The sequence below is a fragment of the Chiloscyllium plagiosum genome, chromosome 3, assembly GCF_004010195.1.
Source record: "Chiloscyllium plagiosum isolate BGI_BamShark_2017 chromosome 3, ASM401019v2, whole genome shotgun sequence".
Classification (NCBI taxonomy): Eukaryota; Metazoa; Chordata; class Chondrichthyes; order Orectolobiformes; family Hemiscylliidae; genus Chiloscyllium; species Chiloscyllium plagiosum.
Genome location: NC_057712.1, coordinates 12,539,070 through 12,566,608, shown reverse-complemented (window position 1 = coordinate 12,566,608; position 27,539 = coordinate 12,539,070). Strand labels below are relative to the sequence as shown.

The 27,539-nt window shown below is 38.5% G+C and overlaps 1 protein-coding gene across 7 annotated transcripts in view; it reads right to left on the bottom strand.

Annotated features, from left to right (window-relative positions):
• The window catches only part of LOC122541001 (CYFIP-related Rac1 interactor A), a 215,828-nt gene that overhangs the window by 71,569 nt on the left and 116,720 nt on the right, over nt 1–27,539 (bottom strand). For 4 of the 7 annotated variants that reach the window (XM_043677451.1, XM_043677459.1, XM_043677425.1 and 1 more), the window contains one exon: nt 14,111–14,179. The gene's annotated coding sequence lies outside the window, so the exon portion shown is untranslated. Of the gene's footprint in view, nt 1–14,110; nt 14,180–26,738; nt 26,872–27,539 lie in introns of all 7 variants that reach the window. The other 3 variants (XM_043677442.1, XM_043677434.1, XM_043677470.1) reach the window with 1 other exon arrangement.

Below are 27,539 nucleotides of genomic sequence, written 5' to 3'. Positions count from 1 at the left end.
CCCTCCTCTAGCTTATCTCTCCATACTTCAGGCTCACTGCCTTTATTCCTGAAGGGCTTTTGCCCGAAATGTCGATTTCGAAGCTCCTCGAATGCTGCCTGAACTGCTGTGCTCTTCCAGCACCACCAATCCAGAATTCCTTCATTCATCTGCTAACTAGTTGTTTGTTATGACTGGTGGTTGTTCCTTCTCGCTCTCCCTGGGCTTCCCTGCACCAGTGAGATTGCACAATGGACCTGCTGGGTTTCGTCCATCCTATGTGGTTTAGGATTTTGGCTACTTTCATCCAGTGGAGTTTGGTGGATCATCTCCATTGTTCCAACCAGCTTCAGACTAGAGTCTCCTGTGATTTGTCTATCAGGTTGAGACAAGGGACTGTGGAAGTTGCTGAATTTTTTCATGGCCAGCAATCTGTAGGCAAGGTCTTGCAGTTGGCCAGGAGGGGCAGCTCCCCTTTGTCTGAGCAGTGGTGATCTCCAAGGGGTTTGTGGGGTGAGGGGGAAGGGGGCACTGTTTCCTCTTAGGGAATTACTGTGGGTATGGGTTGCAGTGTGGCCACTTGTTTGGAGCCTGATGAGCAATGTATCTCTGGTTCGGACCTCTCACAGCAACGCAGCAAGAATTCGCAAGTTAAAGGCTGGTCACTCGGACTGAACCCAAGTCTCAGAGTAGGAAGTCACACCAAATGGCATGTTAAATAAATCCCATGATGCTAAATAAGATTTTAGCTCCCAATATTGTAATGCTAAAGAAAAACAGTGTTGAGTGTGCCCATGTTAAATATAGGCTCCTTATATAGGAATTGCAAAATTCATATATTGCATGTGAAGAAGGTTTCAGAAAATACATATTTACAGCAGCTTACATGTCCACCAAATGTCATAAAACACTTTACAATCAGTTAAATACTCTGTTGCAAAGCTGTTACAACATAGGACTTTACAGAATACAAAGCTGGTATTGAGGTTCATTTTCCCTTAATATGAGGCCCCCTTAAAAACATGCCTCCTTCAAAGGCTGAGATCCTATCGTATGTCCATTTGACAACATGTTCTTTGTTATCTTTACTTTTTAAAAATATTTTAGTTAGTAATAAAATCAAATAAACACTTTCAAAATGTTAAACTGGATTTTGGTTACATCATTATGATATTAATGGAAAATACAACATTTTTTGTAACGACTGTACAAGATTATATTGGCAGCTCTGAAAAATATTTAGTTTAGACCAATATTCTCAAAGAACCGATGAGTTTTGGTATTTTTTCAGTTGAATACTTTGAACTAAATAGTAGTCAGAGTAAGCTATCCCCACACCATTCAATACTTGCTTCCAGTCAGGTAGTTTATTGAATAAACAAAAGATTTCTGGATCTGCACAAAATATCCAGCTGTATTGTGATAAACAGAATAACGTTATGGATGTTTGAACAGTAAAGAGGTAGAAGAAAAAAAGAAGTGAACTCATTCACAGCAATAATAACAGGAACTAAAACGAAGCTGCAGATGGTGTAAGTGTTTTGGGGATAAGGGTTGCAAAGGTGGTAGGAAGAGGAGTTACAAATGACGTAACTGCTGATTTTATAAAATAAAAGCTTAATAACTTCAAAACAGAAAATGACAGAATAAGAAAAGAAAATGATAGTATAAACTCTTGACCAAATTCAGTTTGACAGCAGTGGCTCTCAGTAATCACAGCAAGAAAAATAGCAGTTTCCTTTTGAATATAGCACATAATTACAGACTCTGCACAGGCTATATGAAAGTAACACAATTAAATTTAAATAAAAGTTTGAAGGAGCATGACCTTTGGATTTCCTCTAATTTTCCCTTCACAGATCCTTTAGGGCCAATTAAAGGCCAATAACTGAACTGATTTGAGATCACAACCAGTGCTGCTCTTTGTGCTGCTTCCAAAAGGCTTTCAGCAACTTGCTAGTATCCGGAGTTTTTTTTCCTCCGCAGGAAGCAACTTGGACTGTATTTACCAGATCCCTGCCCAAGCAGTTCATGTTAGTGGCTAAGTGCTATAAGTACATTGCTAGGAGGTAGGCAGTCAGTGGTTCTAATCAGGTTGCTTATACTTTCTCATCTGCTAACCCCAATAACTTCCTGCTCTTGGTCACTCTTTCACTTAGATCCTCCTGTCACAGTACCATAGCATTGGCCTTCCAATTGGGACTTATTGCACCAATATTTTGAACCCATCAGTCTTCAAGCAGATATCCTATATATGAAAACTTACCTGCTTTAACATGTACTCTTATGGTGTACAGGCCATTCTTCCTTATTAATAGAATGTTACTGTTCTCTCAGCTGAAAATCAGCATAGTCTGTACATGCTGTACTCCAAATACATCCAGCATCTGTTTCTATGCCATTGACATGAATCAGTTCTCAGCAAAATAGATCTCGATGTCACGATGAAATGTACAGGTTAATCAAATAAATCCTGAGCACTTTAAATTAAATAACTTTAAAAATGCAAGTGACAAAAAGATCAGGGCAAGTTAGGCTCTTCAGCTGTTGGTTCAGTTTGCAATTGGTTAATGTGGTGGTTAGTCACTGAAACATATTCACGAGGCTTCAGATATTCTTTAACACAACAGAATTCTTTACACAAGAAAAAAAGTATATATATATATACGGAAGACAAATACAAAGATCTTTACACAAGCATTGTAACAAAGTTTCAGTTTCCCAATGCCATTCTTTTATAGAGTCAGAAGTTCCTACAACACAGACAGGCCCTTTGGCCCAAACTGGTCCATGCTAACCACAGATGTTCGATTCCAGAGCAAGTTCACTCCTACTTCAGCTCTAAATTTTTACTTCAATTACTCCACCCAATTTCTGCTCCAAAGATAATTTTATGACCAGTTTTCAAGTCTGCTGGAAATAACTTACAATTCTGACTGCCCAAACTTTTCAGGTTTCTAGCTTGAAAGACTCACACTGAAACACATAAGATAAGGTGACTGATTCCCCAGAACTGACTTGATTCTCCTGCTAAGGTCCTGAACTCATACCTTGAACCTTTTGTTCTGAAGTCAAAACTAAACTAATTGTTTAAAGTGCTACTCTGTCTTAAATTCAACAGGGCAAAACATTTTCTCCATTCACACTATGGCACTTCATTACAGTCACATGCTTTCTTGGAACTAATGCACTTAGATCACTGTTCCAAATAGTTTTCTAACTGCCTCCATAGAACTGACCCACATCCATTTGCCTCTCTTGGCAATTTAAACCCCAAAATATACCATATATATTTTATCCAATTTTCAAGACATCTTGACGCAAAGAAAAGGGAAAGGTATCATTAAAAGGCATTTCTATTTTCTAACAAAAATTCTTATAACCATTTCTATTATACTGACAGTAATTTTATGCTTACATCACACAGAGACTTCCATAATGATGTCTTACAGAAAGCCCATTTTGATCAAAGTAAATTTCAACTTTTTGTAAATGTTCAATGGGTCTTTCTGCATTGAATATGTCTATTAAATACACATTTATTTTTTGATTAAAATAACTACTGTCCAACAGTATTGACTTGTAGTAAAACAGCACCCACACCAATGTCACTGGCCGTCCATGCCAACCAGATATCTTAATCTAATCTAGTCCCACCTGCCAGCACTTGGCCCATATCCCTCTAAGCCCTTCCTACTCATATACCCACCCAAATGCCTTTTAAATGTTGCAATTATACCAGCTTCCACCACTTCCTCTAGCAGCTCCTTCTATATACGTACCACCCTCTGCATGAAAATGTTGCCCCTTAGGTCCCTTTTAAATCTTTACCCTCTCACCCTAAACCTTTGCCCTCTAGTTCTGGATTCCCCCCACTCCTGGGGAAAAAAACCTTGTCTATTTATCCTATCCATGGCCCTCATGATTTTATAAACCTCTATAATATCACCCCTCAGCCTCCGATGCTCCAGGGAAATCAGCCCCAGCCTATTCAGCCTCTCCCTATAGCTCAAATCGTCTAACCCTGGCAGCATCCTTGTAAATCTTTTCTGAACCTTTTCAAGTTTCACAACATCCTCCTGATAGGAAGATGCCGAGAATTGTATGGAATATACCAAATGCGACCTAACCAGCGTCCTGTACAGCTGCAAAATGACCTTCCAACTCCTGTACTCAAAGCTCTGACCAATAAAGGAAAGCATACCAAATGCTTCACTACTCCACCTACCTGTGACTCTACTTTCAACCTGCACTCCAAGGTCTCCCTCAGATCTTACCATTAAGTGTATAAGTCCTGCTCTGATTTGTCTTTCCAAAATGCAGCACCTTGCATTTATCTAAATTAAACTCCATCTGTCACTCCCAGCCATTGGCCTATCTGATCAAGATCCCGTTGCACTCTGAGGTAATGTTCTTTGCTGTCCACTACACATCCAATTTTGGTGTCATCTGCAAACCTACTAATATTGTATAACTGGTGTCAATTTCACCACAGCTTTAAAGCTGTCAAAAGCATTATGACATTCTTCTGTCCTTTGAAATTTTGTCAAGGAGCCAAAATAAGTTCAAAACATGGACTGAACGTCTGATAAAATGTATTCATGCCAAAATTTCAAAATTTTGCATTTTGTCTTAGGCACAGGAAAATCTCACTTCACTCTGCGACTTGACTTCTTCCACAATGCTACCCAAATACGTCAATTGCACTTTGGAAAATTCACTTTGTGCCAGGTAACAATCAAACAAGTCATTCAGCTGGTGTAAGTGTTCTTTCCAGATTTCACTGAACATTACCAACAAATGTAAACAATCCAGTTAAGTAATCCCTCAGTGACTTTCTTGATGAATCATTGGAAAGCTCAGTTTCCATTCCAAACAACATGACTTTGCATCAATAAGGTCCATCCAGTGCTACAAAAGCTTTGGCTGTATCATTCATGAAGCTTGGCAATATTCTTCTGGAAAGGCAATCTTTATGATGAACCACGCTTGTCTAATTCTTTTGATAAGTTGATTAAAAACATTAGATGATTTTAAGTGGCTTGCTTACCTCAGACCCATATTTCACTATTTTATTTTTAATGGCTGTTCGACCAATTTTGGTGAAGCCCATATTTTTGAATCAACTTAAAGATAATATCAATTTCTTTATTGGGATCTGTTGCATGACTTCTCCATTTACTAAGTCATGCTTTAATCCATGGTATATAGTGGGTCCAGTTTGTCATCACCATACCTTTAAGGCATATTTTCTTCTTCATTACCTCTTCTGTATAACAAACTATATCAATCAACCTGTATTAAGGACTATTTTGCAATATGTTAATTAGTTTATCTTCTTGATTTGAAGCTTAAGGAAACATCTCTTCCTTTGAAATAAAATATTCAGAACATACAATGGCCTGATTCTCTTCATCAAGAGTTAGGAAAGAAGATTTCTGTACTGAGTCATCTCTCTCTTTATAATACATTCTAAGGAAACATATTCTCTTCTTACAGCAACAGCTTTAATATCCATTTCCTTTCTTGATGCCATTTATACTGCTGAAATTGGTCTAGGTGTTTCAATTCACGTTAATATGTCCAGCGTATTATAAGTGAAGCATATTGTTCTTTGTATCTCATTTATGTTTTAGCCTTTCTCCTTCATTACTTCAGCATCCTTCTGTTTGCTCTGCTAAACTAATTCTTTCCTCATCCTGAAAAATTCTGAGGCCCCAATTTCCTTGTGAATGCCCATATGACCATTCCTCCATATGTAACTGTCTGTGTTAGATATCGTAGGTATCTTCCAGAGCTGTGATCTCTCTGATGTTTGATACATGACACTCATTTAACTAAGACTCAAGATTTACTAGTATGCCATTTCTGAGTTGTTATATAATCGATGATTTCTCTCACATTTTCAAGTATTTGTTCTCTAAATTCATTAACCAAAACCTCTATTCCCATTTCTTAAAACAGAGTTTTATCTTCAGCTCATAAATTTTATGAAATGGTCAAGCTCATAAGCATAGAGAATGTCTTTTTCAAACAGTTCCATAACTCATAACTTGCTCTTCTGCCGAATTGGTGTACGCATTCATTTCTGTTCCTGTCAAAAGAAGAACAGCTTCTCCCCCGCTGGTGTATGGGAGAAGGATTCACATTTTTGGACCATTGGAATCTCTTTTGGGGATATAAGTGACCTGTACAAGAAGGACAGTTTGCACCCAAATTGGAAGGGGACTAATATACTGGCAGGGGGATTTGCTCGAGCTGCTCGGGAGTAAACAGACGGCTGGAAAATAAGAAGCCTTCAGAAATGAGATAACGAGAATCCAGAGAAAGTATATTTTTGTTAGGATGAAAGGAAAGGCTGTTAGGTATAGGGAATGCTGGATGACTAAAGAAATTGAGAGTTTGGTTAAGAAAAAGAAGGAAGCATATGTAAGGTATAGACAGGAGAGATCGAGTGAATCCTTAGAAGACTATAAAGGCAGTGGGAGTATATTCAAGAGGGAAATTAGGAGGGCAAAAAGGAGACATGAAATAGCTTTGGCAAATAGAGTTAAGGAGAATCCAAAGGGTTTTTACCAATACATTAAGGACAAAAGAATAACTAAGGAGAGAATAGGGCCCCTCAAAGATCAGCAAGGCAGCCTTTGAGTGGAGGCGCAGAAAATGGGGGAGATACTAATGGAGTATTTTGCATCAGTATTTACTGTGGAAACGGATATGGAAGATATAGAAAGTAGGGAAATAGATTGTGACACCTTGCAAAATGTCCATGTTACAGAGGAGGAAGTGCTGGATTTCTTGAAACGCATAAAGGTGAATAAATCCCCAGGACCTGATCAGGTGTACCCTAGAACTCTGTGGGAAGCTAGGGAAGTGATTGTTGGGTCTCTTACTGAGATATTTGTATCATTGATAGTCACAGGTGAGGTGCCAGAAGACTGGAGGTTGGCTAATGTGGTGCCACTGTTTAAGGTTAGTAAGGGCAAGCCAGGGAACTATAGACCAGTGAGCCTGACTCAGTGGTGGGCAAGTTGTTGGAGGGAATCCTGTGGGACAGGATATACATGTATTTGGAAAAGCAAGGACTGATTAGGGATAGGCAACATGGCTTTGCGCGTGGGAAATCATGCCTCACAAACTTGATTGAGTTTTTTGAAGAAGTAACAAAGAGGATTGATGAGGGCAGAGCAGTAGATGTGATCTATATGGACTTCAGTAAGGCATTCGACAAGGTTCCCCATGGAAGACTGGTTAGCAAGGTTAGATCTCACGGAATACAAGGAGAACTAGCCATTTGGACACAGAACTGGCTCAAAGGTAGAAGGGTGGTGCCACAAGGATCGGTGCTGGGCCCTCTACTTTTTGTCATTTATTATTTGAGCATAAGAGGTATAGTTAGTAAGTTTGCAGATGACACCAAAATTGGAGGTGTAGTGGACAGCGAAGAGGGTTACCTCAGATTACAACAGGATCTGGACCAGATGGGCCAATGAGCCAAGAAGTGGGAGATGGAGTTTAATTTAGATAAATGACAGGTGCTGTGTTTTGGGAAAGCAAATCTGAGCAGGACCTATACACTTAATGGTAAGGTCCTAGAGAGTGCTGCTGAACAAAGAGACCTTGGAGTGCAGGTTCATAGCTCATTGAAAGTGGAGTCGCAGGTTGATAGGATAGTGAAGGCGGCATTTGGTATGCTTTTCTTTATTGGTCAGAGTATGGAGTACAGAAGTTGGGAGGTCATGCTGCGGCTATATAGGACATTGGTTTGGCCACTGTTGGAATATTGCATGCAATTCTGGTCTCCTTCCTATCGAAAAGATGTTGTGAAACTTGAAAGGGTTCAGAAAAGCAGCTAAAGCAGCAGCTAATGAACTTGAAAGATCCTATACAGACAATGAGCAAAAGTAACAGCATTTACAAAATACCATGCAAGGATTTTAACAAACAACATTGGACAAACAGGCATAAAACTAGCCACCAGCATACATGAACACCAACTAGCCACAAAAAGACATGACCCTCTCTCACTAGCATCCTCACATACAGATGAGGAAGGACACCACTTCGACTGGGACAACACATCCATCCTAGGAAAGCCAAACAAAGACACGTATGAGAATTCCTAGAAGCATGGCATTCCAACCGGAACTCTATCAACAAACTCCATTAGACTCCATCTACAATCCTCTGAGAAAAGGAACAGGAAGTGACTTCACAACAGGAAATAACATTACCACAGGAAATGACATTACCAACCCAAAGAAACCCAAACATATAAATAGAAAGCAGGAATTTTCAGCATTGCTTCACACGAGGTCCACTGAAGATGTTACCTCGCAAGGTAACAAAACATCTGGAAATGAACCTTTCAGCTCAGCGAGCAAACCTACGTCCAACATTTTTAGTTTTACTAACTTGAAGATTTCTATCCAAGCTCTCCTGGCTTTGAAGCTTTAGTTTAAAACATTTCAGTTAATGGGAGTGATTCCCTGAACTAAGGTGATTATCTCCCCAGGAGAAAGTATTCTACTGTCAGAACTGAGACCTTGAATCTTCTTTACTGTTCAGCCAGCCCATTTTTCACCTACTCACTGTCCCTTGTATCAGCTTTTCTTCTTCCCTGGCTTACCAATCATCACTTTGTTTGTCAAACTTTCTTTGTCTCTCTCTCTCTGAGCTCTGTCTCCACCCATCCATTCACACCTTGAACACTCCTCATCTCCTATTATCAGCATAGATATCATCCTTTCATAGCTAATATCAGTTTGAAGAAGGGTGACTAGACAAAACATTAACTCTGCTTTCTCTCCACAGATGCTGCAGGACCCACTGAGTTTCTTCAGCAATTTTTGTTTTGGTTCCTCGAATCTTCTGAAATCAAAACTGACAGAACATCATTAAATATTTTAGCCAGTCAGTCATTAACTGAACAATAAAAACTTTTCATCTATTAACATTACAGGGGTTCCTACCAGGCACAAGAATGCAAAATCACATGCTTTCTTAGAATTGATGTGCTCTGGTCACTGTTCCAAATGACATCCATTTTTAAAAATATTCTGCATCTTGCATCACACTATAATTCAAGAAGAATGCACATAATACAAAAATATAGAGCCTCAGCAGAAATTTGGGAAATTGCTTTGATTATCACCAGAAGTATTTTCATGATTTGTCCACATTAGATAAATTTCTCTTGATGGAAATCATCATATCATTAATCTTAAGGTGAAAGCCACAAACAGCAAAACTACCTGCAGGGAAGACACTGTAGATTTGATACATTCCAAGCAAATTTGTAGCACATAGTATACCTTAATGGTTTGAAAACAACATGTTATTTTAAGTTTATCACCTATCATTTTGCAGTACTACCTGACAAGAAATCAGGTTCTCTGGAGATATCTAAATGTTTGACATATTTCATTTGTATACTTTAGATAAAGCAAATTGATTTGAGCCTTAAAAGCAGATAATTTATTTCTGCACTAAAGAGAAAAAAGCCAAAAGTTAGTCAATGGTTCTCTTTCATTCTTACAGGAAAATAGTTGTGCTAACTTCCAGTTTGCCAGATACAAGGTGGAAGTTTGTTATCAGACCTCTTAAGAAATAAACAATAAGCAAGAGGCCACCAGGCACTAAATCTGACCTGACTCCCTTTTCATCTCTGAAACTGGAGAGCCTCTGTAGCATTCACAGCTGCAACATTGATTGGGTTAAGCTTTATGTCAGGGCTCGACTGACTAAGAACAATTGCAAAATGCATGGCAGGTGCACATTTTAACTGAAACTATGAGCCTTTATTGTTCTGCATCGCTATCACTGATAACGAGGAATCTTACAAGAGTGTATCTTAAACATTTTTGCATCTTATTGTACAATCTAGATAAAAACAACAATTGCAATCTAAAATACTTTCAGGTTTACATAATAAAAGCAGTCAATATTTATTTAATGTCACGTCAAATACGTTTTTAAAAATGGCAACAAAATACCTTCAATATTAAATAATAATCTGCAGCACAATAACATGATAACTATTATATTAAAAATAGACACTTCTAAATAAATTTAGTGCACATATCCAAATTAGAATTTGGATGATCTTCACAATTGGCCCTCAGAATTTACGACACTATCAGAACGCAAATTATTATAATTTACTCAGTCTGTTACCCTCTAATAGCAAGTACAAAACCTTAAGGTTGCAATTCTAATCGGACCACACAATAGAGATAGAGAGTCAATCCACTAGTTTAAGATATGATTTTGTGAAATGAAACGCAAACTATTGTTTCAGTTTTGTTTGAAGGAATTATAAATCTGAGATCAAGAACAAACTTTGACAAAATCCTTGCAAAATTTACCTTAATATCAACAATCTAATGTAAGTCAAGCATATTCAGATTTTCATAAGTTGATGCCTCATCATAAATAGGTTCTGTAATTTAACATTGCTCTGATTCAAGTCCCACACAAGTTTACGTTTTCGACTCTTAAAAAAGTTGACTGATAACAAATAGCATACATTAATAACAATAAATATACTTATGCTATCAATTAAACCTATCACTTGTTTAAAAAAATGTACAATACAATGAGCAAACAGTGAAATAAAATACGCAACGTCACTGGACAGTGGAATATACATAGCATTTATTTTAATGAGTTCCTGCAATGCTGCTGCATTTTGACAGATGCCTTGATTGCTTATGTACTTCTGGCAGCTAACCAGTGCAATGGTGGTGAAAGAATGCTGAACAATAACCTAATTATCCTCAGTTGGTATGTAGCAGTGGAGTGAATGGGTGGGCAAATAAGAAAGGCTAAAAAATAAAAGAGTAGAGGAAAGCCTCAAGTATATGTACAAGAATTTGTATAAGCATGTTGTAAAAGATCATGCACTTAAATATTATTGCCTTATAAGTAAAACCCAATTTCATATGCAAGTTTCTTAGTAAGTCAGTTACTCACATTCAATATGCCCCATCAAATGCAGTACCCAACCTAACCACCAGAGGTCAGTATAGATTTACTTACCAATTTTTCTTAACCAAATTTAATGTCTTGGTGCTGAGTTTTTCCTTGTAAGAATAAGAAATTTACATAGAAATATAACAAGACTATTATCTTTCTTACTTACAGAAAGACTCTTATAACAAGATATAAAGAGCCTTCATTTATGGAATATTTTAAACACTTCAACACCTTTCTAGGAAATCACGAATATTTATTCAGAACACATTTATTTATGAAAGTACAAAAAAGGTGGCTTTTTTTACTAGATTACTTACTTACAGTGTGGAAACAGGCACTTCGGCCCAACAAGTCCACACCAACCCACCCAGACCCATTCCCCTACAATTACTCCTTCACCCTAACACTATGGGCAATTTTGTGTAGCCAATCCACCTAACTTGCATATTTTTGGATTGCGGGAGGAAACCGGAGCACCCAGAGGAAACCCACGCAGACACAGGGAGAGTGTGCAAACTCCACACAGAGTCGCCTGAGGCGGGAACTGAACCTGGGTCTCTGGCGCTGTGAGGCAGCAGTGCTAACCACTGTGCCACTGTGCCACCGTGCCACCCACTTTGGAACTGATGTGTAGAATTGTTCCACACGATTGTTGTTTTACCTTGAGTCATATTTTTGCATGTTTTAAATAGATAAATATAATCAAGTGTTGTGTGCACCTCCCCAGGTGGCTCACAGGGTTAGCTGCATAATCAGTTGAGACATACAGATTAGTCATAGTAGAAGTACTGCTCAGAGGCAAAATTCTTAACAAGACTTATGGTTTCAGAGTATGGAAAGATAAAAGAAAATAGCCTGCATTTATACTCTTAATTATTCTACCAAGACATTTGTTTAAAATTTGTGCACATGGACCTCAGGTAAGGGTACAGCCAAGTTTGCCAGTGATGCATTCTGAATCATGGCTTCTTGCTAATAGTAGCACGCAGCATTTCTCATACCCAACAAGTTATTCATCAAAGGAGACAAGTGGAAATAATTGATAGTATATTACATGTATTTTTTGTATTTTTTACATAATCAGCCTTTTCAGGTGTGCCAAACCACTCATTCACCATTAAAGTGTGCAGATTTATTATTCATCCTCAGGCATTACCAGCTGCCTAGGCTTTCTTTGAAATATTTCCTTGAGCATGGGTACTGTTAAATGTTAAATGGGAAATCTAAGGTGCCAACCGATCAAATCTGAAGTGTTGTAGATTTTATTGCCTGAGAAAGACTTTTGTTATTGGATTCAGCCAACATTTTACCAACATGGATTCCACAGTACAAATCTGCAGACTGTATGCAAAGCATAAAAGGAAGGCAATACAGTTAAGAAGAAAAAAGATAAAATAAATGTATAAATTTAGAAATCAAATGAGAAACAAAAAGAGGAAGAAAGAACCAAGCAAAAAAAAAGCTTAGAAACTATGAAATTTAATACAACACCAAAATGTATAAAACTCATTTGTCACCCTGTACATTTACCAGTGATAATTCTTCAATTAGAACAATCTATTCCAATGTTATTCTTCTGCTTCGTCTTTCATCCCTATCCCTTTCTTTGTTAATTCCCCTCTGAATGACATCATAAATTCCCTACGAATAGCCATTTGTAGTTAAATGTTTCTTCCAACACTTCCCTATGGTTTTCTTGTGAACGTGCTGAATCCATGCTCTCTCATTGTGGTTGCCAAACAGAGGAATGAATTTTCATATTTACGCTTTAAAGGTGTTTGCATTGAAACCCTCTATTAGAATTCTTCTGGTTTTCCCCATTCCAGTAAAAAAACTTGAGATAAACTTAAGTATAACTCTCATTCTCTGAACCATTTCAGTGGATTTTCATTTGACCATTTCCAGAGCTCAAGTATCCTTCTTTTAATAGGACCCCAAATTAGAGCTGGACGTTCTAAAATAAAGTTTTTCCATATTTGAGTGGCAGCACAGTTGCAATAACAGAACAATCAGAATTTCAAAATAATGCAGATGATTAGATTAGATTCCCTACAGTGTGAAAACAGGCCCTTGTGCCCAAAAAGTCCACACCAACTGTCCGAAGAGCAACCCACCTAGACCCACCTCCCTCTGACTAATGCACCTAACACTATGGACAATTTAGCAAGACCAATCCGCCTGGCCTGCACACCTTTGGATTGTGGGAGGAAACTAGAGCAGCCGGAGGAAATCCACCACACACGGGGAGAATACGCAAACTCCACATAGACGGTCACCGGAGGCTGGAATTGAACCCAGGTCCCTAGCGCTGTGAGGCTGCAGTGCTAACCACTGAGCTACTGACGGCTTTGCCTTTCCATAAACAGAAACAAAAAAGACACACTTTGCTGAAATCTATGTTGTATTCAATCATATGAGGAATTAGAATGATGTTATTGAAGATTAGAGGCATTGTTCAATTTTTAAATGTTCTGTGATTACAGAACCGCATGATTTTTATATCAGCATTGCTGCCCACAGTATAACACTGCAGTACCATTATAACTAACAGGGAAGTTGTGCTATACAGATTTATTGCGTACATCATTGTTCATGCAAACAGACTTTTTGTAAATTCTCATTATAATTAGCAAATATCAATTTATAAAGTAAAATCAAGCTCCCTTTTAAAAGAAATATGAATGAAACAAGCTCTTAAACATATGGACAAATATGGAGGCATTTCAGAAAAGAAATACTGACTGCATATCACAGATTGCGAGTGTCCACATAGGATCATTCCTATTTGGGGGGAGGAAAGGCTTGGAACAAAAAAAAGTTTTTTTTGGGACGAGACTCAAGCATTTACTCACTACTGTTTTGTAGACAGTAATTCCATCTTAATAGCCAAGGTTCACAAATGGGTAAGCAGGTGGCTAGGACATTGCCGTTAAAAATGCCAAATACATCCGTGAGCACAGGATTGGAGTGAAATTCTAATTACGTATAAAGCATACCAGACAGGCTTCTGGCAGGCAGGCTATGGAGTACTCTATAAATCACAGAGCAGATGCATGCAACATTCACGTTGGCTAACAGCTGTAACTCAAAATGAAATTGGCATGCTCTAATGTTCTTACAAAATTAAGTCATACAAAAAAAGCTTTCCACCTACCTGGCAACAACTTTGGAGAAAAATGCTTTTTGTCACACAGCCAGGTGTTAAGGTTTAATGCATCAAAATCTAGAAATACAAATACAGATATTTTAAATTAGAATTAAAAATATGATGTTCATTATACAACTAAACAGGACAATTTTCTATAGACTATCACATTTTGACTTATCACAGGTATTTATCACTTCAAATAGGTAACAAATGTCACTACTTGATCTGTTACAATCAGTAAGTTAAGAACATAAAATGTGAAGAAAATTTACCATGTCCTGATAATCAATAATGCATTCCAGTCCCAAGTGTGCACAGAAGACCTCAAGCATACCAGTAGTTGTTGCATGCTCCCTTCCTCATGACACCTGGGTACAAATGTAACTGCAGAAGATGGACAAGAGGTTACACTGAATAATTCCCTTGACCTCTTGCTGCCTGTACCAACTGATGGCCAGGCCAGGTGCAGCCTCAATAGGAGTTCCTTCAAGTGACAAATTCTTTCTACAAGAAGTGGTCAACAATCAGGAATGTATTTCCCCATAGGTTAATAAGCAGTTTGGACTCTGTTGGTTTTTCTTTCAATCAATGTAGTACAGCAGGACCTTCTCTTTCCTCCACAATAACAACTAAATGTTCCTGAAACATGAACAAACTGCTGGAGAAACTCAGCACATCTGACATAATCAGTAAAGAGTTACTGGATTCGAAGTATTAACACTGCTCCTCTCTCTACAGATGCTGCCAAACTTGCTGAGTTTCTTCAGTATTCTGTGCTTCAGAGTTCCAACATCTGCAATTCTTTATCTTTATTTAAATGTTTGTGACATTGATTGGTAAAAAAGTTTGTCAATAATTTCACCCAATAATACAGCTGTTATCATGTCAATGGTTTCTTTGAGCTTTTCACTGAATCATAGTCTAGTTACAAATCAAGACACAGTCATTAGGTCCATCATTTGTGATGGCTCCCTGCAAGACCAACTCACTAGTCTTGCAACTTTTTCACCCTTCAGATAATGTTCTGAGTCTTTTACAAATGTCACAATTTAATGGGTGTCTGCCACATTTCCATAGATGTTGTTACCAAAAATAGTTTGAGAGAAATGTAAACAGTGGATTGCAATAAGAAAGCATTTGGAGATTGGAGATTTGGTACTGCAGCACACAATATTCATGTGGAAACAATGGTACATTTGGGTCAGTAGTACATGCTTTAGATTTTCATTTTGCTATAATTGTTCACAGCTAGTCTATAAAATTGCAGATGGAAACAATATATACCTCAGACTGATGTACTTCTGGGACACAAATCGTTCAAATGGCATTGATTAGATTAAATTAGATTAGATTCTCTATAGTGTGGAAACAGGCCATTTGGCCCAACAAGTCCACACCGACCCTCCGAAGACTAACCCACCCAGAACAATTCCCCTACATTTACTCTTGACTAATGCACCTAACACTATGGACAAGTTAGCATGGTCAATTCACATGACTTGCACATCTTTGGATTGTGGGAAGAAACCGGAGCACCTAGAGGAAACCCACACAGACACGGGGAGAATATTCAAACTCCACACAGACAGTCACCTGGAGCCGGAATCGAACCTGGGTCCTTAACCTCTGAGCCACCGTGCTGAACCTATTTTTAGTGTATTGAGTGCTGATCTGTTATTAAAGCTGTTCTATTCAAATATAAGCGTACAATGGTGCTGTTTATAGTCCATTTGCATCACTGATGAACAATTCAAATCCTGTGCATAGTTGTTCATCTAACAGGATTGAGAAATAAGCTAATGTTGATAAAAAACAAGAGTAGAGGCAGAAGGGTTGGTCAGATGCTTCTGTGATAATATAGTTTGGTTTGATGACCAGATATATTCTCTATTTAAATCAGAGGTCTCACCGCATTCATCTCCGTGTAAAGCAGGTTATCAAGGTGTCAAACCTTAGCGGAGGCCAGTAATGCTCGAGTGAAGGATCGACCTTGGATTAAGGTCAAAATGAGACCTTTGGAGCAGATGGACTTGAATTTGGGCCTCCTGGGTCAAATTTAGGACAATACCAATGCACCACAAAGCTTAGAGTTTGGACATTTCCTTTGATGCTGTAAACATTGGCAAGCAAGCTATCATTCACTATATAACTAGTCAACTTCATTCACTATATAAAATAATTACTTCTCCATTTGTTGAATAAAGATTAATACTGCTAAAACGAGTCCTATTTAAAATAACGAAATATTCGAGTTCAGTATTATGAATGCGCATGGGAAGATTAACAATTGATTATTATTTCAAGCTATTAACTTTATCATAAAAAAAACTCTTCATGGGTACACAATTTATCATCAAAATATCGCAACAGATGGTGGGTAAAATCAAACAGAAAATGGTTCTAATGCATTTTAAGAGTGGCAAGGAGAAAAAGTAGTTACAAATTCACCATCAGGTTATATTGAGAGAAAAATTACATTTTAACAAGGAGTTTTTCCACTTGCCTAGTTGTGTTATTGATTCTCTTTGGGCAACGTATAAACTGCATCTATCACCTGATAAAGACAGAAGTCCTTCGTAGATTATGCACAACATAAGCTGATTGCAATATCATATCTGGGTTTTTCCTTTCCACATCATCCAAAATGACTGTTTGTTAGGCCTTGTGTGCTGGACACTTCTATGACTGCAAGGTCTGGCTTTATACTAAAGTCCTTCCGATCATCAGCAACATTGATTTCATATAAGGTATGACAATGGAGTCTCTTAGATGAAATGCATTATACAAGCTGAATAGGCAACATTTATTTGGCTGAATTCCAGCTATCAAAGTCTGACACAACTTCCAGAAACACTGGCAGCAGTTAATTAACCCAATCTGATTCTTCAGTACTGAATTATCTTTCTGCCTTCCTATACACAACCTTTCCTGGTCTAAGGTTGCAGTCTTGCCAGTTGGGTTTAAACCATCCAAAAACATCCCTTAAAATCTGGCACACAGAAGGTGTACTAATGTACCAGGGTGACTGCATTTAATGTTACCCTTTTAGCGTTATTTTGCTGTAACATTGCTAAATTAGAGCTAGAAACACCATTGAGTGTCGTGAGAGTCATATTAACATTTGTTACTATACACCAATATCTTACCTGGCTTAATCAGTAGAATGTTGGAATGACTAGTCTTGGACCTCAGACTGGAGACCACTTCCAGAGCATCCCTTCCCCAACTGGCTCCGGACCACGCTGTGACCTGACCCAGCCACTTCACAGCCTGCAATGTTTCTATAAAACCCAACTCTAGTTCTAAAACTGATTTCTTGGGAATAAAAATGTCCTTTCACTTAAAGGTGAGATTTTCAGGAATATCACACTGACTTTAAGTGAGGACATTGTTATTATGTCACAATCCAATAAGAGCATGGTATCTCCAAATGACCAGAGGGTGTTGAGGCTGTTGTAAACAATCAAGCACATTTTTACTGTCATTAGGTAAACTTAATTTTCATTCAGAAATTTAAAAGTTGTACTGAGTGATACTTAATACTATCCGCACTCCATTACAGATCGTACACACAGATCACTTGTATGTGTAACCATTTTTTGGAAGTGCAAACAGTTTCATTTTTATTTTTCCGTGTGGGATGGACATTACTACTGAGGTTAGCATTTACTCCAACATCCCCAAATGCTCCCAAGAAGCTAGTGCTGTCTCCATGCACCTGATGCCCTTGCTCTAAGCATTAGAGGTCACTGGTTTGGTATATAGAGTCAAAAGTGCCTAGCTCTTGCAGTGTGCCTTATAGACAGAAAATATTGTTGGTGACCATCATTGCCTGGCACTTGTGTGGTATGATTGTGACTTGCCACACACCAAGCTCAGCCATACATTTGTCTTGGTTTGTTGCATGTGGTACTCTATTATAGAAAGATTTGTAAATTGTACTGAACACTATGCAATAATCCCAATTTCTAACCTAATAAGGGAGGGATGTCATCAATGAATAAGCTTAATCTAGTTTGGCTGAGCACACTACCCAAGACATTCCTGCATCATACCCTCTGGGCCAGAATAACTGGTTCCGTTTATAGATGATGAACGTCCTTTGTGCAAAACATGACTCCAATCACTGGAGAGTTATCCATAATTCCATTTGACTTTAATTTTACTTGGGCTTCTTCATTTCACACTTGGTCAAATACTGCCTTAATGTCAATAGAAGCAACTCTCACCTCATCTCTAGCATTTGTCTCTTTTACCCAATTTTGGAAAAAAAATGTAATAAAATATGAAGCAGATTGGCCGCAGACTTAACATCAGTGAATAGGTTACTGATGAGCAAGGCCAGGCTCACTGCCTTTATTCCTGATGAAGGGTTTTTGCCCGAAACGTCAATTTCGCTGCTCCTTGGATGCTGCCTGAACTGCTGTGCTCTTCCAGCACCACTAATCCAGAATCTGGTTTCCAGCATCTGCAATCATTGTTTTTACCTTACTGATGAGCAAGTGCTACTTGGTAAAACCTAAATTGGCTACAGTGAATTGAATTAGCTAGAGACTGATGTTGGCAATCTCAGGAAGATAACAAGGTGGATCATTTACCTGGTACTTCTGACTGAAGATAGTTGCAAATGTTTCAGCCTCATCTTTTATGCTGTTGTGTTGGGCTTCCTCCGTTCTTCCTATTTTGTTTAACTGCCCACAATAATTCACAACTGGATGCAGCTGTGCTGCAGAGCTTTAATCTTATCCATTGCTTGTGAAATCACTTGGCTATAATGTATGTTACTTTAGCTGTTAATACTGCATGTAATCCAGCATTGCATCCTCTCTAGAATGGCACCTCATTTTTAAATACTCCCACTGCTGCTTCTGACATTATGTGGAGATGCCAGTGTTGGACTGGGGTGGACAAGGTCAGAAGTCATATGACACCAGATTTGAAATCACAAGCTTTTGAAGTACTGCTCCTTCAGTCAGGTGAAGTCACTCCACGTGACAAAGGAGCAGCACTCCCAAAGCTTGTGATTTAAATAAATCTGCTGGACTATAACCTGGTGATGTGTGGCTCCTGACATGGTCTCCTCTACTCCTCACTGAACCAGAGACAATCCATTGGCTTGATGGTGGTGGTAAAGTGAGGGACAAAATAGGTGATAAAGTTTGAGATTGTGATGGAATACTGTGGATAGTCCACAGCACTTAATGGATGCCTCAGTTTATGCTGATTCCATTCACAATCAGCATGATGGTGGTACCAACATGAAAGAAATTTGACAAGTAGATTAGAGAGGATGAGATTAATAAGGGCCTCCCCACATTTTGTTTTTTTCCTACCGCTTGCCTTAAGCACTTAACGTTAAGGAATTGGCAAGTTCAGTTGATTGTGATGCTATGTAGCTTGATAGAAAATGGATATTGAATACCCCAATATTCTGTGCCCTAACTACTTACTACTTCTTCCCAGTGGTGTTCAACATGGAACAGTACTAGCTCAGCAGCTGAAGGGCACTACATGGTAATCAGCAGGTTTCTTTGCCCACGTTTGGCTAGGTGTCAGACTACATGGTATCCACATTTAATGTTGAGGTCTCCTCCCAGGGCCATTCCTCCTGGCTGCATATCACTAGTTCCACTAGAGCCAGTGGAACATTCTGCCATTAGTGATTCCATGAGATTGAGTCCTGGGCTTTCCATGTGGCAGGATTGCAGAATTAGCGCTTACGTGCATAATCTTAAGCAGGAGGACTAGGCTGGTTAGGCATTTGTCATATCCAGTGTCTTGGTTGATGATGTTAGTCATCTGCCCAATTTTATTCTTATCAGAAATCACATAGTATTTCGATAAAATTGAGTGACTTTTGGAAGACAGTTAAGAGTCAATTATTGTGCTGGAGTCACAAACAAGTCTGCAGATTCCTTTTCCTAAACAACTTCAGAGAAAAAGCTAGAATTTTTTTTTTTACAACAAATCTGCAATTTTGTGGTCAGCATTGCTAACAATTGCTTTTTATTGCAGCTTTGTTTAATTACCTGAATTTAAATTCCTCAGCTGCCAGGGTGGGATTTGAACTCATGCCTCTGGACCATTTGTCCAGTATCATCATCACTGTGTTGTCACTACACATAGAATCAAGACTAGTGTTGGTATTACACTGCACTCTGTCGTTTTGGATTCCAACAAGAGGACTGAGCAGCTGGCAATGAAATGAAAGTAAACCTGTCAGATATACCAGCATCACTATTTTTTTTAAATGCCTTAGCAAATAGTCAACTGAGTGTATCTCAAGAATAGAACTGTAAATAAAATTAATATATGTTTGATGTTCTTAAAGCATATCCAGAGCCACAAATATCTAAAGAGATAGGTACACTACAAATGACTCAAAGCTCAAATAAATCAATACCTTAACTGTATCAAATTGTTTGTGCTGACTAAAGACATTTGTCAATTTTTACATTTTAGAAGTATAGGCTAAAATTTAATCCTCGTGCTCAAGGACAGTTTGATAGTTGGAAGGGGCAATTAAATCAAGTTTGAAGGTGGTGAGTGGTGACATTGCTCCCTTAACACCTCTGAGCCAATTAAATCTAAGGTAGGCATGAGGACATCCTCTTTCCACTGCTAATAGAGGCTGTTCAGGGGGCAGATAATGCCTCATTCTGCTGCTGCTGATATTGAACCTGGAATCAAGCAGGGAGGGACTTGCCATGTGGGAAGCCCAAGAAGCAAGGTACCAGAGGGTGCACCCTCCTTTCCAGATCCATTGAGTAGGGTATATTTCAGAATTTGAATATTGAGATCATATGTGTGTGCAGTCAGAGTCATAATTGAGGTGGGTCTGCTGTCATTGAATAAGTTTTGGTGTTCTAAATTACTGTAATCTGCTAAAAACAGCCATTAAAGAGGTTAAAGCTGAATACTTAGATAACCTCAAGTTATTTGGGAAGAGCTAGCATAGTTTTATCAAAAGAGAATCATGTTTAACCAATTTATTGGGGCTTTTTTTGGAATAATGTTCACTACTGATAAAAAAAGACTGCAAATATATCATACTTGGATTTCCAGAAGGCATCTGGTAAGGTACCACATAAAAAGACAATTTCGAAACAAACTCGTGGGGTAACAAGTTAGTATTGATAGAAGTTTGGTTGGGGTCGCTGAAAACAGTATGCATGAATGGGCCCTTGTCTGAATGGCAATGTGATGAATGGAGCCCCACACGGGTCCTTGCTAAGGCCTCACCCTCTTAAAATTTACATCATTGATGTAGATGAGGGTACAAAGGCAAGGTGGCTAAATTTGCAGATAATATCAAAATAGACAGGAAAATATGATGTGAAGACAACCTAAGGATCATGTACAGAGATAGATTCAGTGAGTGGTAAAAATCTGCCAGATGGAAAACAATATGGGAAAACATGAAGTCGTTCACTTTAGCAACAAGAATAAATGAGCAGAGTATGACTCAAATGGAGAATGATCACTAAATTCTGGGATGCAGAGGAATTTAGCTGTTCTGCTGCATGAGTCACAAGTAGTTAAGACACAGGTACAGCATATACATCAAGAAAGCTAATAAGATGCTAGCCTTTATTATAAAATAAATTGAACATAAAAGTAAAGATGTTATACTTCAGTTCTTCAAGTGATTGGTGAGGCCTCATCTTAAATAGAGTGTGAAGTGTTGGTTTTCTTATTTAAGAAATAATGTTAATTCACTAAAGGCTGTTCAGAGATGGTTTACGAGGACGGTACGTGGAATCAGTCTTGTAAGGACAGATTGGACTGGTAGGCCTTGTTTCCACTGGAGTTTAAAAGAGTGAAGGGTGACTTGATTGAAGTGATAAGATCCTGATTGACCTAGACAGTTGTTCATGGAAAAGATCCTTCCTTTTGTGGGGAGTCCAGAATTAGGGCGTACTGTTCTAAAATCAACAGTCACCATTTCAGGATAAGAATGAGGAGACATTGTTTCTCCAAGAGGATTGTGGGGGTTTAGAACATTCTGCCTCAATATGTGGAGGTCATCAAAAATTTTTAAGGCAGGGGTATATAGATTCTTGTTAGGCAGTGAAATCAAGGGCTATTGGGAACAATGGGAATGTGGAATTTGAAAGATAAATAAATTAGCCATGATCTTATTGAATAGCAGATTAGTATCAAGCGCTGAATGGTCTACTTCTGCTCCTATTTCTTATGTTTGCATGAGGACTGGCTTATTCTATATCAATATTACAATAAATTTAGAAATTTATATTAGAATATACACAAGCAGCCCAAATAATCCTGCAGTAGTAACAAATTAAAAACAAAAATAAAAAAAAAGGATTTTACATCTAATTACAGATGGGAGTCTTTTTCAAAAATGTTTTAACAACCATGGTTGTTCAGCTCTCAGATTTCTCCAAGTATTGAGCACTTCAATAGGTGGCAAGACACCAACCCACAAGACAGATGCATTGGATTATAACAGTTTAAAGCCAACAGCTGAGAGACGTCTGTTCAGATTCCTGACTAAATCAATGTTTCACTTATGAAATCTCAAATCTGTGTTGAATTAGTTCACCAAACATTATTGGATGGCTCTTTTAACCAACACCTCAGTGAATTGGCCTCTGCTGTTTTAAATGACAAATATATTTAGGAGCAAGTAGTAATATTCTCATTCTGAGACTTGCAGCTCAGTTTTAATGGAAAATAAAGTTTTGATTAACTGATGCAGATTGCTTCCTCCAGGCAGAAACAGACTTTTTTTGCTGAATTGTAAACAATCTGGAGTATTCTGAAATCCTGTTTCTTGAATGGTTTATCCATTTATCAATGTTAATATTCACTTCAGAAAATGATTAGTACTTTCAACAGGACTATGAGATCATAATACTAGATAGCATGCCACACATTCCTGCATAGCTATGCCTACTACACAATAATAATCTATTTTTAAAAAGTGGTGCGTGAATATAAAACATTGGAAAATGTACTTTAAATTATAATTATGGAACATATTTTATTAAATAAAAGACACTACATTGAGAAGGCAATTATTACATCAAATTGGGGCCAGCCCTCAATATGGCAGTAATTAGTCCTAATTTTGTTCCCAGTTTGAGTGCATAGAGATGGGAGAATTCCCAGCACCAGGAATCCAACCTTTAAATATAGCTGCCCATTTTCTGCGAAGGGGCAGATTGGAGTAGGAATTAGGTCAGATGACCCTACAATTGTTGAGAGCTTCAAAGTGGATCAACATAAGTTGGGTGACTCGAGACTTAAGCAGATCTCGTTCAAATGAGAGGCAGATATGAAATGTTGAAGTGCCCATATACTGGTGGAATCAGCTTGTCTGGATCAGGTAAGTGTCCAACTGTAACATGGCCCCAGGAACAGATAGCCATCTTATACTTTGCCATGGGAGAATTGTTATTGTTGGTGTACACTTAAACTGAAGTTTAACTAATTCACTTACAACAAAGGAGAGATATCTCAAGATGATGCCATGCGATGGCATCAAGTTAACACACGACCTGCTGTAGAGAATATGCAGTCGTGCTGTTTGCTCCAAAGACACAGTCAGTAAATCAGTGATCAGCACCATGGTCATTATCCCAACCAATTACCCTCTTGCCACCCATTCATTAGGAAGGACCATAACTTTTACAGCTGTTAAGACTTAATTGTGAAGACTGTCCTGATAATACAATTCCACAAGCTGTCACAAATGGATAAAAACCTAATTATCACAAATAAGACAGATTTAAAAAAAAATAGACAATTCAGCATACAAATGATGTATCGAAAACATTTAAACCGGGAAAACTATTCTGGATGTAGGTTCGCTCGCTGAGCTGCAAGGTTAATTTCCAGACGTTTCATCACCCTACTAGGCGACTCTTCAGTGGGCCTCCAGAGTCACCTAGTAGGGTGACGAAACGTCTGGAAATGAACCTTCCAGCTCAGCGAGCAAACCTACATCCAGAACCTCAACCTGAGCTACAAATCTTCTCAAAACCCGCCAGGGGAAACCTATTTATGTGGCTCAAAAGTCTAGAGAAAAAGTTATTTCTACACTTATACTCATTTCAAAAATGGAGACATGATGATAGCACAAGTGGTTCCACAAGGCTCAGTGTTCGGACCACAACTTTTCACTTTATACATTAACAATCTAGACAAAGGAACTGAGGGCATTCTGGTTAAGATTGCAGATGATACCTAGATAGGAAGAGGGACAGGTAGCATTGAAAGGGCAGGGAGGCTGCAAAAGGATTTGGACAGGTTAGGAGAGTAGGCAAAGAAGTGGTAGATGGAGTACAATGTGGGAAAGTGTGAGGTTATGCACTTTGGTAGGAAGAATAGAGGCATGGACTATTTTCTAAATGGGGAGAAAATTCAGAAGTCTGATGTGCAAAGAGACTTGAGAGTTCTAGTCCAGGATTCTCTCAAGGTAAACTTGCAGGTTGAGTCAGTAGTTAGGAAGGCAAATGCAATGATGGCATTTATTTTGAGAGGACTTGAATAAAAAACATGGATGTACTTCTAAAGCTTGATAATGCTCTGATCAGACCACATTTGGAGTTCTGGGCCCCCTATCTCAGGACGTATTTACACCCTGGAGTGTGTTCAGAGCAGGTTTATGAGAATGGTCCCAGGAATGAAAAGAATAACGTACGAGTATTGTTTGAGGACTCTGGGACTATGCTTGTAGTTTAGAAGGATGGGGGGTGGGGTTAGGACCTAACTGAAACTTACAGAACACTGAATGGCCTGGACAGAGTGGATTTTGGAAAGATATTTTCATCGGTAGGAGAGGCTAGGATCTGAGGGCACAGCTTAGAGTAAAGGAAAGAAGTTTTAGAATGGAGATAATGAGAAACTACTTCAGCCAGAGAGTGGCGAATCAATGGAATTCACTGCCACAGAAGGCCATGGAGACCAGGTCATGAGATAGATAGGTTCTTGATTGTCAAAGGTTATAGGAGGAAAGCAGGAAAATGGTGTTGAGAAACTTATCAGCCATGACTGAATGGCAGAGCAAACTAGATGGGCTGAATGGCCTAATTTCTGCTCCTGTGTCTTGTGGCTTTATGATGCTGCAGTGCGCCAGCCAATCTTTGATTTGATAAGTCATCACGTGGATTCAAATCTTTTCTTGTACTAAAATTTTCACCTTGAGTTTTCTAGTCTTTATTGTCTATTTACTCATACAGAAAGGAGGGAGAGAAACATATTTTCACTTTGCCAGCTCTGAATATTTCTGGTCAGTAACAACTGCAACAGGACCAGAAGACAGTCATCAGGCGGCTTCTCCTTAACCCAAAGGATCCTGGTCTCAACAATCTAACAATTCACTATTCCAAAAGTACATACTATTGTACAGCTAAAAATGCACACCACTTGACTTCTAAAATGCAAAACTCACATGATTTGGAGATGCCAGTGTTGGACTGGGGTGTACAAAGTTAAAAATCACACAACAACAGGTTATAGTCCAACAGGTTTAATTGGAAGCACTAGCTTTCGGAGTGCTGCTCCTTTACAAAACTCTCATGGTATTTTGGTCATGTAGCAGTGTCTGACTTCTGTTTCAGTTCATAGTCCAAAGGGAAAAACATGCGGTCTCTTACACAGCTGCACAGTGGTGAAGGAGGAGAATACTAGTAGGGCTGTCAGTGATTATGGTGTGCAGTATGTTGTCTTGAAAACATATCCATTGCATGCAGAGCAAGAAGCTTGTGTACAGGGCCAATTTTTCCACTAAAACACAATAGTAATAATTGAGAGCATGTTATTCAAAATGACAATCCTTTTTGCATTTTTTCATAGAATGTCACACACATAGAAGACACAATTCAAATAATGGGACCAATAGGTCTAGGATTTATCAATCAGGACCTTCAAGTCCTCAATAATGAGGTGCAACAGGTAAGTGCTATCCTCTATAGGCTATCTTAATATCCCAATAACTACAAAGACAACTTGACTTGAAGTGAGGGCATCAGGAAAACATTAGCAGTGTGGAAGAGTGAGACCTGTTGCATTCCAACACATGCATAGCTTGACTAAACCATAAATAACACCAAGTGATGAATCACGTCCGCATGCTACAGCCGAGGTACAAAACATGCTACATATATGTGCTTCAACGTTGAGACTTGCAATTGTGTACAATTCATGTAGGTTCACATGATTGATCATGATAATGCACAGAGGAAGTGATGAATGATATGCATTATATGTTGTGTTACAATTATTTCATACTACCATTGAAGAATGGAGATGGCCTGGACTAAGTTGGAAGAGCCTAACTGTAACTCATTTATTCGTTTGAGATGGTGAAAGATATCACTAGGGTAATGAAGAATCATTGTTAGCAGATCACCGTTGTGTGTGGTGCTAATGAGGCAAAGCTATCAAATTCCTGAAAATGCAGGGATGGTGGGGCACTTGTGCAGTGATATTATCCCTACCTTTCAGCTAGGAGGCCTAGGTTCAAGTGTCACCTGTTTCAGAGGTACGTGGTAACATCTCTCAACATATTGATTAGGAAAATTTCTACAGTAAGGGAGTGCCAAGATTTGGTTACATTATAATGTGAGCATGAAGGCAAAATGAATACTATTCCTAAATACTCCACCTGGGTCTCAGCTTTGCTTGCTCATTCAAATCTGGGCCATCTCATCCATTGGGCAACAGGAGGAGGAAAAGATGTCCAAAAGCTTTGGCAACCTGTATTTCTTTTCAACTATACCTCAAGTGTGTTTTGGAGCCTAAGGAGATCAGAGAAATAGGGAACAGTGAGACTACTGAAGGATCTGAAATTAAGGATCAGAATTTTAAAATCAAGCCTAGGATCCAATGTAGGTCAGTTTGCAGAGAGGTAATGGTGGAACAACATTTGCTCCAATATTAAAGAAAAGACCAAGCAACAGAGACAGGTGATCATGATGTACTCCAACTGACCATACCATTGCAGAGTGCTGTTGACAATTCAAAGTGCAGAGACTTTGAGATTTACTGACCTTACCATTAAGTAAAAAGCACTTTTTGACTTTGATGTGGAAATAGCCCAAAACCATTGCCACATCTACATGGATCAAACTTAAAAATCCTTTAGAAGAGCCAGAAGGTTGCTCAACAGGTCTAATTATGTGAATACCCGAGGAGACATGAACTGTAGCTCAATACGCATAGAAATCATACCTTGAAAATATATTCCAAATTAAGAGGTATACAGAAGCATTGGCATTTGAAGATAACTGAATGCTTTGACAAGTAGCATGTACTGTACCTTTATACTAGAATGTTCTCCATATTATTCAGTGAACAGAATTGTGGCATGACGCAAGATTAATATCTTGTAGATTTTAAGAACAGCAGACACTCTAAATAGCTTCTTAACTTTCTGATATGTTAATTAAATTCTAATATGAGCTTG